A 13,636-nucleotide genomic window follows, 5' to 3' on the forward strand; every position below is an offset into this window, starting at 1 on the left:
CTTCAGTACTGAAAACCTATCCTTTGGATTCCTTTTACTCTTATTTACACCCCAGGTGGAAGAATACTGATTTCAAGAATATGTAGTCTCTTTATTGATCAATGTGACACAAAGGGAAAGAAACCATTTCTAACACGGGTGTGGATAACACTTATATTCAGTGTATCTGCCATCTTGACGTAAAACACCAGGTTGGTTTGACAGGTTTCTTCTTCAGAAAAATTATCAGTTGTCATCCAAGATCTTTCATTGATTTATAGAATTATTTATATTTTTACTTGTTATATTTTGTAATAGGAAAATACCCTGTATTTTAAGTATCTATATAGAGAAATGTGTAGAGCATTCTTCTAGGTGTTACAGATTAAAAAAATAGTAGAAGAGGGGCCCCTGGCTGGCTCAGTCATTAAGTGGCTGCCTTCCACTCAGGTCATGATCCCAGGGTTCTGGGATCGAGTCCCATGTCAGGCTCCCTGCTCGGCGGAAAGTCTGCTTCTCCCTCTCCCACTCCCCCTGGCTTGTATTCCTTCTCTCACTCTCTCTCTCTCAAATAAATAAATAAAATCTTTAAAAAAAAATATTAGGAGATAGCCCTTGCCTCTGAAGGACTTAAAATTTACTGGCATGGGTAGTGGGGATTGGTGTCAGAACTAGTATGCTCAAAAAATAAACAACAGTGTAGCACAGCACAGACCGAAAGCCAAATGGGAGATTCAGATCATCTGTGCAAAAGAAGTTGAGAGTGCTGTTCGGCTTGCCTGTGGGTATTGTGCCTTGGACTCTCCCTCTAAGATGCCCGTGTTAACTAGGAGACTATATTCTATTTCATCACCTATCCTCACTTACAACTGTAACAATTATTTAAAGTCTCCGAATGTTAGTTAGCTGAATGCAAATGCTTCTTGGATTTCCCCTGGTGCTAAACTTAAAGGTACTTCAGGGATACTTTGAGTTATCTTATCAAGTTTGAATATCTAGGGAAATTACAAGACCCTAAGATAATTAGCCTTTGTAATATGCTCACAAACTGGACATTTGGCAGATAACTATTGTCCGGCCTTCTCATTCTAGCAAGCCGTTGTGATTTCCCAACAAAGGCAGAGGAGTTGCAAAACAGCAGGACTTTGCTACAGTTAGTAATTAATGAGGTGCTAAAAGTGCCAGAGCAGAGGCTCCCAGACGCAGTGTGTGACTCAAAGGGATAAGAAGCCCCCAGAATTTCAAACAAGAGTGTCACTTAAATAAACAGAAAGTCAAGTGAGTCTAGTCTGTGGGATGGGAAATGGTCTATTGACATCAGAAGTCATCATACAACTGTGTAATACAATATAATAAGGATTAGTCACTACGTTTTGCAACTTGTGAAAAACTGGAATTTTTTCTCAGTCCTGCAGAAAGTGAGCAATTATCTGCTTTGCAGTATTCAAGGAAGTCATAATGAACTCTTAATGCCCCATAGTGTCCAGATAAATAACCAATCTGTTACAGGTTCCCACCAGCATGACTTTCCTCTGCCTCTTTAATGTATATTAATCAAGTTAATTATTAATATTAGTAGACAAGCAAAAGTACTTTACTAATCAACTAATAGCTGGGGACCCAAGGCCTAATGAGAGCTTTCTGTTATTGGTGGGAACATTACTGAGAAAGAATGACATAAGGGGTAATTTTGGACCATGAGTGCTGCCTAAAATGGAATGTGTTTTCCAGCAGAGTGGAATTGCTGCATAAATTCGGATGAATGTTAAGGTATTTTCAAATTAAGATTTTGTGGTTTCTTCTCCCATGTTATATTCAAGTTTCTAAGTACAGTACTTAAATTTGGAGGTGGTAGGTAGTAAAATAACACTGTAATTGGGTCTACCAACACAGGCTAGCAGCAGCTCACTAAACAGAGCTCACTAATATGCATATATGTCCATAACTACTGTATCTGTATATATTTATAAAGTATATGTATGTATATGTATATGCTTTATGTATGTTCCTTGCTAGAATGGGAAAGGACAAGAAAGACTGGAGGTAATTTGACTGTCCTAGTGTGGATGTTAAATACTTCCATTATTATTGATGTATCATACTGAGTGCTTCAGTGACATTGAGAAAATTTTTATGTTGAATAAGTTTACCTTAGACAAAGAATGAAAACATGTGAAAGAAGTCTCTTAAATGTATTCAAGGATTAAGATTTTAGGAGAATTAAACAAGTTCTTGAGTTTCTTTTTTTGCAATATGAAACTAATACATTCATATCCTGCCATGCCATAAAAGTACTTATGACATTTTCACATTTACAAATGAATATGTGTTTTTTATATATGTGAAAAAGCTAATCTCACTGAATTGGGTTAATGAACTTCTGTTGAAACTGTAGGAAGAAAAAAGGTTTCACAATAAGTTTATTTGATTTGATAGCAGTTATTAAATTAACTGCTCATTAGCTCATTAAAAAGAACACAACCTGCCCCATACTAAAGGTATTACTGTGAATTTGGAATTTTAATACTTTAAATCACAGAGCCAGTATTAATGATGTACTTTAGAGATCTCTGGTCCCGGTATCAGTAAGTGGATGAATTAGAGATATAAATCAGTAGTTTATTCAGCAGAAGCATTTTAGCTCCATCCATTAAGAAAAACTGAATTGTTTCTGCCTTTTTTTAAAGAAAACTTATAGATTTCATAGGAGAGGAGGGAGTATTGCATCAAGAACTTTCCATGTTTTAAAATGTGTATTGAAAAAGAATTCACTGGATCAAGTCTTTTCCTCCAACATACTCTAGAGGGAGTCAAATCTAAGAAACTTATGTTTAATGCATTTCAACTGTTATTGGTTCTTTTAGAAATTTTCTTGGTGACAATGTTGTCTTGACCTTCTTGGTTAAGGTGTAGTGTAGGAGTTAGTTAGAACCTGGGAGCTAACAAGGCCAAGGGAGAGATGGACTCACTATATGAACCAGTTAACATCTTACAGAGAAAATATTCTCTCCCCTGGTCATAAACTGCATGGGTCAGCCTGTGAACCAACGTGTATTTTGGCAAGAATAAGGGGATAGGTGTGGAGCAAGAGAACATTTATGGCCTGGGATAAATCCTTCCTCTTGGACCAGAATGATAAGCTCCACACTACGAGCCACCATTAATTAGCTGTGTGAACTTGGAAATGCCATTTATCCTCTTTGAAATTCAGTTTTTCAATTCAATTAAAATTCAATTAAAATGAAGGGTTGATCTAGAAGGTGTCAGATGTAAATATAATGGTATTATTCCAACAGAAGATAGTTTATGGTTTGTATACAAGCATGCCTTGTAAATCTGAGTATGAGCCAGTAGCTCCTAAAATTGTGGAAGTCTAGCATTTTGTTCTTAATATACTGAACATGTACACTAAACATACACAGCTAGACTATATGCTCTTCCCCCAAATACTTTTTGGACTTTCTCATGTTTGCTCCTAGTGTTGCATTATTTCGTTTGGAATTCCTTCAGTTTTTAGCTATAATTCTAGAAATCCTACATGTTCTTCAGGGTTCTGTTCTGCTGCTGTGTGCTCCATGAAAAATACCTTGCCTCTCCCAACACTGTGCGAATATTTTCCGCGTTCCTCTAAACTATCCTTGGATTTTGCTTTAATATTTAATTTTTCTTCTGACATCGTCTGCTTTGCATTATAGTTGTTTTTCTGGACGCATCCTACCTCTTCAGCAAATCTTCAATATCCTTAAGTGAAGGGATCAAGTGATCTAAGCTTTACATTTTTCATTTGAAGCAATATGGCTTGCCCATAGGAAATGCTCAACAAAAATGTGCTGACAGAATGTATAAAAGAAAGCTATTGGAAAAGAATAACTAGAAATAATAAAAGAAAAACCGATTGAAGGAGACATGCACTCTATTTTAGTGCCACTAACTGCTTTATACTTAAACGGTGAGACAGCTCCTGTGTTTATGAGGAAATTAGTTTTAGAACATTTGCTCTTTAGGAATTGAGGGAGGAAAAAATATTTTATATATTTTTTCTTTAGTACTTTACATATTTATAAGAAATCATACAGCTTCAGTTTCTAGTCTGTGGCAATGATAAGCTGGTATTTACTCAAAGCAGATTTTGAGTGAATGTCTTTAAGATTTGCATAACATTTTCATACAGTCTATCTTCTGTAGGTATAACACTTGGAGATGAGTAATAGCCAGCATTTTTCTCATCAGGTACAAATTTATTTCTATATTTCATTAGGATCAAATTTCCAAATAGAGCCAACATGAAATTAGAAATTCCTATATTTAGTACAAGACGTGTTTTAGGATTTTGTTCATGCTTTCTTATTGTTGTAACTTTGATTTCTGTTTTTATTCCTTTTTTCTGTCTTCCTACTTGCATTTCTACATTTTGTTTCTTCCTTGTAGCTCGCAGCTACAACAAGGCATTTGTAGACGAGGTACCCAATGCATACTTTGTTGCCTTTGACTCTCACTGCTGCTTTTTCCTAACCAAGGTACCGAAAATTCAGGGAAAAGAGTGACATATGTGAAATATTTGTCTTTTTTTTTTTTTTTTAATTGGTTTGTTTGACAGAGAAAGCATGGGAAGAAGCAGAGGGAGAGGGAGAAGTAGGCTTTTCACTGAGCAGGGAGCCCAGTGTGGGGCTCAATCCCAGGGTGCTTGAGATCATGACCTGAGCTGAAGGCAGACACTCAGTCATCTGACTGAGCCACCCAGGCGCCCCTGTCTTTTCTTTTTTTTACTTACAGTTACCTACACTCTCTGTGGTCTTTTTTATCACCAATTTTTCATACTATATTTAGCTTTTCTGTATTTCCTTTTCAAGTGGCTGGAATTCTAGTACTTTGGGGTGTTAGCTTGGGTAATTGCAAAGGCATAAATCCCTGATGATAAAATGTCAAGGGGCAGGGTTGAGATTTTTGAGCAGAAACTCCTTGTGCATCAGCATGTCTTTCATATCATCATGCCATGAACATATATGGTTTTACCAGCAGGTGTGGACAGAGTGTTCTTCCCTCCGGTGATGTTGAATCTTTTTGGTTTTGTTGTGGCTTCTTTACCTCTCAGCTCAGCTCAGGCCTGCGGGCAGAGCTTTTGCCAGGTTGCTTAATTTTTCTTTCCTTTACCCCTTCATGCCTTTCTGGACTGCTGTGGTTGGGCTAAGAAGTCTTTATCCTTACCCAAAATATATATCTGAAAATAGAATCTTATTGTTAGTGGTTACATAGCAAAGTAGGGTCATTGCCCAGTCACAGAGTGAGAAGTGTCAAACAGATTGATGTTAAAGGTCAAAGAGAAATACAGTGTTAGAGAGGGAATAGATGTCATTGCAAAGATGAGCTCTGGAAGAATTTTATGGCAGCCTGGATTTTAGTTCTGTCCCTTGGATCCATGTTCTGTTCAACGGCTTTTTTTTTTTGGAGTTGCATTGAACTGAGTAGTGCGGAATGTGAAATCTAACAGAAACATAGACTGCAGACAATTTGAAAAAATTTCCCAGCTTAATTTCTAAGTCTTCATTGTAGAATAAAGATGTTCCATATGAAATTAAGCTCCTAATGGGACAGAAAACAGAAATTTTTACTTTTACAAGAAAACTTTGAGCAGAATTTCATAATAGAGATAATTAGTATCATCTATGATTTTAGAGTCTTAGTTTCTGTATCTTTGGCAATTCCTCTCACAGTCTGAGGTGTGCCTTTAAATTACAGAGGAAAGCCAGTGTGACACTAAGAAGCAGCTGGCTGTCTGTCCTTATGGCATAGTTGGTATCATTCTTTTCTCTTGGCTTCTGAACTGACTTCAATTTCAGGCTGGCTCTTTATGCCATTGATAATGATAAAGTGGTGGTAAAGCATAGCATATAAATGGCCAATATTAATAGAGAGGACTTAAATCTTATCATAGAATTGATCTACTGTCAGTATTTCAGGATTTTAGACTGTGCCATCATAGTCTTTTCTCTCTTCTTTCCTTTCTACTGTCTTTGGTTTATTTCCCTTAATAGAGAATGTAAAAACATATTAATAGCTTTTATCTGTTTACTCATTTTTAATTCTATAATTAGCATATTTACATAATTTAATATACTGATGGTGGAATTAAGCATTCACATACCTTCCTGTATTCACTTGGCCCCATCTGTTTCCTGGGGTGTTGGGCACTTGTTCAGTGGAGATCTCCATGACTCCATGGAGTCACCTTATTCCCAAATAACACTTACTGTCTCGGGTTTCCCTGGCAGAAAGTTGGGCTTTACAGTACCTGATGAGGGGAGACCTGTGGCAGTATCTAAACCAGGCTGGAGTCCACCAAATACATGACTAGTCTGTCTTTCCCATGGGTTCTGCATTCAGATGAGCACTGAGTACTGCACATGAGATCCGTCTTTCCCAGAGATTCTTCACGTGCAGTGAGTAACACAACCCAGAAATTCCGGGGAGTTAACTTGTGGGGGAAAAGTACACCACTGAGGAATAGGAGATGAGAGAGAGCTGATTCTGTAGTCTACTCCCCAGCCCACCCCCATCTGTTCCAAGGTGCAGATGTTCTATGTGGCCTGCCAGGACATGTCCCCAGCTATGCTTTCCCGGGAAGCTGTGCCAGCTCCTGACTGCCCCATGTTGTTTTTTGCTTTCCTTACTTCCCTGCCTCATTTTCTGGCTTTTCTCCCTCCTGCAGCCATTGACTGCACTCTTCCCCTCAGTCAAACATTAAGATCCAAGCTTTCCCTTAGCCTCTGTGTTTTAGGAAACCTGGGTTTTGACAGATATATTTTTATTTTAGAATAAATCCCACAGAGAATTACAAAATGTAGGAATGAAAAAAAATAATTCCCATTCTATCTCTACTTTTCAAGATTTTTAATAGACACTTTCATGTATTTAAGTCAGATAATATGTTTCTTTTTGCTTTGTAGGATTTTTTTTTAAATAAATGGAATAATCTTGTATGTATTTTCCTGAGATTTGATTTCTTCATAAAACTATGAATTTTGAACAGTGTTCTATGCCAGTATATAATGTTCATTCTCATTCTTTTTATTTTTGTAAAAGATTTATTTATATATTTTTAGAGAGAAAGAAAGAGCACACACACAAAGGAGCAGGGGGGAGGGGCAGAGAGGGAGAGAGAGAATCTCAAGCAGACTCCTGCCCAGCATGGAGTCAGAGTTCAGTGCTTCATCATCATTTTTAATATTATGATTGCCTAATTTTTATTAATCTGTTTCCAAAAACATTTTTTATTTTAACTTTCATTATTCTTATGGCATAAGCAATTGCATACTCCAAATATAGAAATTTTAAAAATCCCCTTTGTACATGATAACGTTTTGCCATGAAAGTTTATAAATATTTTCTATGAATATATTTGCAAAGATACTTTTTTCTTTCAAAAAATGACTTACATAATGCCTATTGTTTTATAAGCTGCTTTCCTCATTTAACGGTGTAATGCAAACATTTCTTGAGTATATGTGTTCTTTTCATAAGTGTTGTAAGGGAGGGATGTTTCTGAACATTTGAATATCTTCAGTTGCCTTCATAGATGAATAATAACTTGGCTGAATATTAAACTATTGGGACAAAAAGTTTTCTCTCAACTCCTTTTGCCAACTATTATTACAGGGGGGAATATGCTGTGTCAGTGATTCTTTTTCTTTATAGTCATCATGTAAGATTTTCGTCTAGGTTATTTTGACCTTTATGGATAATAAATCTCTAATGTACTTTTCAAATCCTTTATTAGTTAAATTCTCTCTTTTATTTGTCTATTTCTTTTCTTCTAGATACTCTTTTCGAGAGCTATTATAGCATAGTGACTAATAGCTGACCTTGATGTCTGATGGACTTGGTTATAATTCTCTCCCTATTAGCTTTGCGAGCTTAGGCTAGTTATTTTTCCCAGTTTCTGTGTTTATTAATATGAGGATGGAGTGCTGAGAGAATTAAATGGGTAGAATGCATATAAAGTGCTTTAAAAGATGCTTTGTAAGTGTTAACTATTGTTGCATATTTAAATTTTTCTTTTATCTTACCCACATATCCATCATTTAGGTTTTTTCTTTTTCCACAGTATTTTGGGATATTTCAAGCATGTCCACTATGTCACTCGTTTCATATCACACAGTGTTACTATCATCACATCTTTCAGTGCACATTTTAAATGTTACTGCATTTTTTTAAATGTTACTGCATTTTTTATCCTGAGAAAAATAATCCTTCCTTATCTGATCTATATCTTTGATTTGTGATTCTGCTGGTGTTTTGGCTTTCTCTTCTATTTCTTAAAGTTCTAACTTCGTATCCTAATTAGAATACCAAATATACACATATTCAATTATTTTTTTTCAAAGTTCTCTTTCTTCTGTTGGGCCTTACATTTGGTGTCACCTTTCTCAGGTGCCATTTCTTCTTTTTCCAGAAGTCCAGCTTCCTTTCTTTATTTTTTTTTATTTTTTAATTTTTTAATTTATTCACTCTGGGTGTTTGCCAACAGATCAGGTATGGGTCTTGCTCTTTGGGTTCAGAGCCTGTTGACTTTAGTGATGGTTAAGTCTACTTCTCAGACTTACGGCTGTAGTGACTGATTGGTCCACAGAATTTGTTCTCAGTTTTTACCATCTGCAACTCTTTATCTAATGTCACTATCTAAGATATGATTTTCCTTTTCATTCTATTGCCTGCTATGTCATTTTGAGCACATACATACCTTTAAAAAACTACAATCCTCAATATATCCTGCTTTCACAAATTGTCTCTACCTATACCATAATGACTCGCTTGTAAGAAGTATACTTTCTGGAAATAAATGTGCCATTACTACTGTGCCCACACTCTATTGCCCTATCCAGTTTCCTGGAGTTTGTAGGATTAGACTAGATGTAGAAAGGGAACTCCAAGTGGTGGGTTGGAAAGTGGAAGTAGGAGAAAGCCCTCCGCCTCCTTTGAGAACCTGTACCTATGGTGAGGGAGATATTGCTTCTGGAGAGTGAGTTGTGATGGATCACTTCTGATCCAGTGAGTTGTGATGAATTAGTTTCTTACCTAAGCTCCTACTATAGTACTTGATATATGGTAAGTACAAATGTACATTATTTCCTCTTTATGGTGGGCAGTGTCACTGACTTTGCATTTAGTGAGGATTCTTCCCAAATGCTTCCTAAATTCTGGTATTAGTTTACTGTTAGTCTTAATTTCCAGGGTTATGTCATCTTTTCCTTTCCTTTAGATGGTGAATAGTAAGATTTGTTAGACACTTTCAGCCTTTTCATACTGAATTATGTATGTATGTTTTAGAAATAATGCTTTGGTATCAGACAGGGAGTCAGGTTGGGGAAACAAGAGTTGTTAGTAGGCTACATTCATCCCTTTAACCCCAAGTGAAAAAGACTTGAACATTAGTAAGAGTATTTAAGAGAAGAAGAAAGATTGAAAAGATAGTTGGGTGGTACAATGACAATGCTTAGCAGTCATTTATTTGTCATATCTGGGGAGACTGGTGAATAAGAAGAAGGGGCTGACAGCGGCTAGCAGATTCTAACTTGCGCTATTGATTTAGTAACAGATCTGGGAGAAGTAGGTTGCAGGGCAGGAAATTTAAAATTTTAGTTTTTGACATGTTAAGCATACAAAGTCCACTGAATGCCATTTGGAGATATTCAGAATTCAGAATTCAGAATTCAGAAGGTAGTTGTGACTGTGGATCTGTGGTTTAGGAGATCAGTCAGGACACGGTTTGGAAGTTACCAGCATATGGAAGTAGGATTAGAGTGAATGAATGTTGTATGCAAGGAAGCAAATGATATGGAAAAGCAGGAGACTATGGGCAGGGAGATCAGTTAGAATGTGCAGTGTTCCAGGAAAGAAATTATCACTGATTTCTCCAGAACAATAACAAAGTAAATAGAGGGAAGGATCAAATTTCAGGAGGCTTACTTTGAATGTGCAATTAAGAACAAGGTAGGGAAGTTGACTGCCTAACTGGAAGAAATCTTCTGTTTGGGCTGTGGCAAGTGCAACAGAGCATAGAGCCTGAGGAAAGAACTGAAAATTTGGAATCTCCAACAAGAAAGAATAGGAGGCAAGGATAAAGACCCAGGCTCAAATGAGACGTTACAAGCCCCACTGAGGCCAGAAACCAGAAATTTGTAGGGGTGACAATTTTTACAATAAGTGATTTCCTTCCTATCTCTTGGTTGTTAAGAAGGAAGAAGGTAGACTTGTTGCCTTGGTAAAAGTTTGGAAATTTTCTAGATAGGCACTACAAAAGGACCAGGGACCATGAAATGGCAAAAAAATAATAAAAATATGACACCGTAGGGGTGCAAATTGTGGACAGAAGCAACTGAAACAATGTATATTGGTGGTGGAGGGAGGTAGCTAATATTCTAGAAGAGGAAGATAGGTAAAGGGATCAGAGACCTAATTTGGTTAAAGACTATGTGTCTTAGTTCTCACAAAAATTTGGAGGGGGTTAGAGTTGCAATGAATGGTAAAAATTGGATGTTTGTATTTAGATTTCATTCACTCAGTTTCTTTCCATCTAGGGCAATGCCAGATATTAAGTGCAGACCACATATGAATGACACAAGGTGGTCTTACTGTCTGAAGCAGAGAACAATAGGATAGTGGTACATTCTAGAATGTGATATTTCCATTTTTATCCATGTGGCCTAGGATCTATGCATATTTCTTGGTTGCTGTTTGCCTAGGACCTGAAAGATCAATGTCATAATTATCCTGTGTGCAATAGCAGAAGTGGCTGTCATGAGAATGAACCCCAATAATAAATAAATCAGATGAGCTGATGCTGTTTGAGAGCTGTAGGAAGAGTCTTCCACATGTATATTGTCTATCTTGACCATGCTATCTGAAACTTCCCTTGGATTACTTTCCCTGGATTCACTTTCTCAAAAACACAAACCTTATGATGGCAGTATATTCACAGATGGGAGTAACTTAGCAGCACCTATACCCAGGCAGAAAAGAGTGACCAAGTCAAAGCGCTGGATGTATGACTGGAGAATGAGGATCATGGTGGTTATAGAAAAATTTTAAGTTATTATTGCTATTATTTTTCAATATAGGCTAGTTTTTTAAAATTTCTGGTACCTTACAATTTAATAAAAGTGAATTACAAGAATGAGTCTAGCCACTTGTAATTTTGCTTCACTTTCAACTTTGCAAAAGTATAGTAACACATATATATGTAAATACATAGAAGTATATTTTATGTAAATATAATATTTATAAACTTCTTATTTTGATAGGTCAAATCATTTAATAAATGTAGTAAGTTAAACCAATTAACATCCTAAATATTTTTGTTGGAGTGGCAATCTGAGTGTGCTTCTATGATGGTCTGTTTCCAAAGATAACTGCCTGCTTTAAGTTCCTTTAGGGCAGGGATTTTGTTTTATTCCTCATTTGGTACTCTGTGGTGAGTAAAGTGCCTTAAATATAATAGGTGATTGGGGTGTCTGGGTAGTTCAGTCATTAAGCATCTGCCTTTGGCTCAGGTCATGATCCCAGGATCCTGGGATGGAGCCCTGCATCCAGTTCCCTGCTTGTTAGGAAGCCTGCTTCTCCGTCTCCCACTCCCTTTGCTTGTGTTCCTTCTCTCGCTCTGTCAAATAAATAAATAAAATATTTTAAAAACTATTTATATATAGGGAGAGTAGGTGATCAATGACTTTTATTTCTTGAATAGGAGAGAGTGAAAAAATATAAACTAAAAAGAAAATTAGCTTAAAATGTAAATTCTAGGGGTGCCTGGATGACTCAGTTGGTTAATTTTTGATTTTTGGTTCAGGTCATGATCTCAAGGTTGTGAGATCAAGCCCCATGGCTGGGTTTGCCCTCAGCAGGGTGTCTGTGTTTCTCTTTCTCCCTCTCCCTGCTCCCACTGCTCTCTCTCTCAAATAAGTAAGTCTTTGAAAAAAAATGTAAATTCTAGGGGAAAATTTACCTTGATAGAAAAAACAATCCTGCTTATTACCTAGGGCCCTATCATGTAGTCTTGAAGAAAATAATAACTGTGAATTCCAATATATAATTATTAAACATTTCATCTTTTTTTGTGACACCAAGTTAAGTAAGCACATAAATCTGGTCTTGGCCAATTTGGTGTAGCCAGAAGGATAGCTTGATTCTTAACATGGATGAGTTGGGATGGGCACACTATTTCCCATCCTCTCTGAAAACTCAATCCTTTTGTCTGTGCTCAAAGCCTTTTTGGCGATAATGCCTTTGCTTTTGAGTAGGAGGACTTGTTAGACCACAAACTTCCAGACTCAATTTTTGTATATCCTGATGAAAATTCTCAGATTTCTCTACTGAATATAAACAGATGTGTGATGTGTTTAAATTGAAACTTACTGAGTGTTGGCAAAGATTTGCTCAAGTGAATAGGGTGGTGTATTTGTATTGGTCGAGTTGTTTGGAACATTAAAGTGATAATAATCTAAATAAACACAATAATCTAAACTTGGGATATACTAGTATGTCTGCCTCAGGTCACTACTGGCTCTGTGACTTCTGCCCCTTCAGGATTTCTCTGGAATTTACCCTTTTGCCCGTTTGCCTGACATTCAACTTAAATCCCTACATCTTGTTTCTTTCACATTTACATATCATGACCCTTCATCCTCTCCACTTGCATCATTCTCAAACCATATTCCAGGGTGACTGCCCCAATCTATATATAAGGCTGATAACATTCAAAAATGAATTAAATGCTTTTGTTTGGACTGCCAACATGCCATCCAGACTGAAGAAGATCCAGAAACTTTGGGGTCATGTGAGCCAAGGATGCAGTGACACTGGCAAGCACCAGAAGAAACCAGGATGCTGAGGTAATGCTGGTGGCATGCATTACCACGGGATCGACTTTGACAAATATCCCTCAGATTGCTCTGGTAGAACTGGTAGGAGGCATTACTACTTTAAGAGGAACCAGAGCTTCTGCCCAACTGTCAACCTGGATAAATGTGGACCTCGGTCAGCGAGCAGACACAGATTAATGCTGCCAAAAACAAGACTAGAGCCACTCCTATCATGGATGTGGTATGATAAAACTACTATAAGGTTTTGGGAAAGGGAAAGCCCCCAAAACAGCCTATCATCATGAAAGCCAAATTCTTCAGTAAGAGAGCTGAGATGATTAAGGGTGTGTGTGCGCGCGCGCTCACGTGAGCGCATGTGTGTGTGTGTGTGTGTGTGCAGGGAGTAGCCAGAGTATCAGCATTTTCTTGTGCTCGTTCCCCATACCTCAGTTCCCACAAGACAGTGCAAAGATTGGGTAATTCTTGTCCTTGTAGCAGCTGGTGTTAAACTAGAGGTGTCTTGAGATTAGGGAACCTGAATCTTTTATAATATGTGTAACTATTCCTGTCTTTTACTCTGAAGATAAACATGTGTTTTATTATATAAGACAGTAGGCAAACTTACCCTTCGCTTTGGGAAACACGGTCTTCATCTTTCAAGGTTCTTCATTTTACAAACCCCCATGAAAAGATAGTCTGGAAAAATGATAGAAAGTGCCTCTGTGCCCAAGATGTGGAAAAATTGGAAGAGATGTATGAACTGTCTCTCGAAACAAAAATTGACAAAAATGGCTATTCCTCTCTAG

At 37.1% G+C, this 13,636-nt stretch overlaps 1 pseudogene; it reads left to right on the top strand.

Annotated features, from left to right (window-relative positions):
- The first annotated feature begins 12,763 nt into the window (after positions 1-12,763).
- Positions 12,764-13,200, top strand: LOC123942161 (annotated as a pseudogene).
- Positions 13,201-13,636: the final 436 nt, after the last annotated feature.

Source organism: Meles meles, chromosome 5 (assembly GCF_922984935.1).
Source record: "Meles meles chromosome 5, mMelMel3.1 paternal haplotype, whole genome shotgun sequence".
In the NCBI taxonomy this organism is placed as follows: Eukaryota; Metazoa; Chordata; class Mammalia; order Carnivora; family Mustelidae; genus Meles; species Meles meles.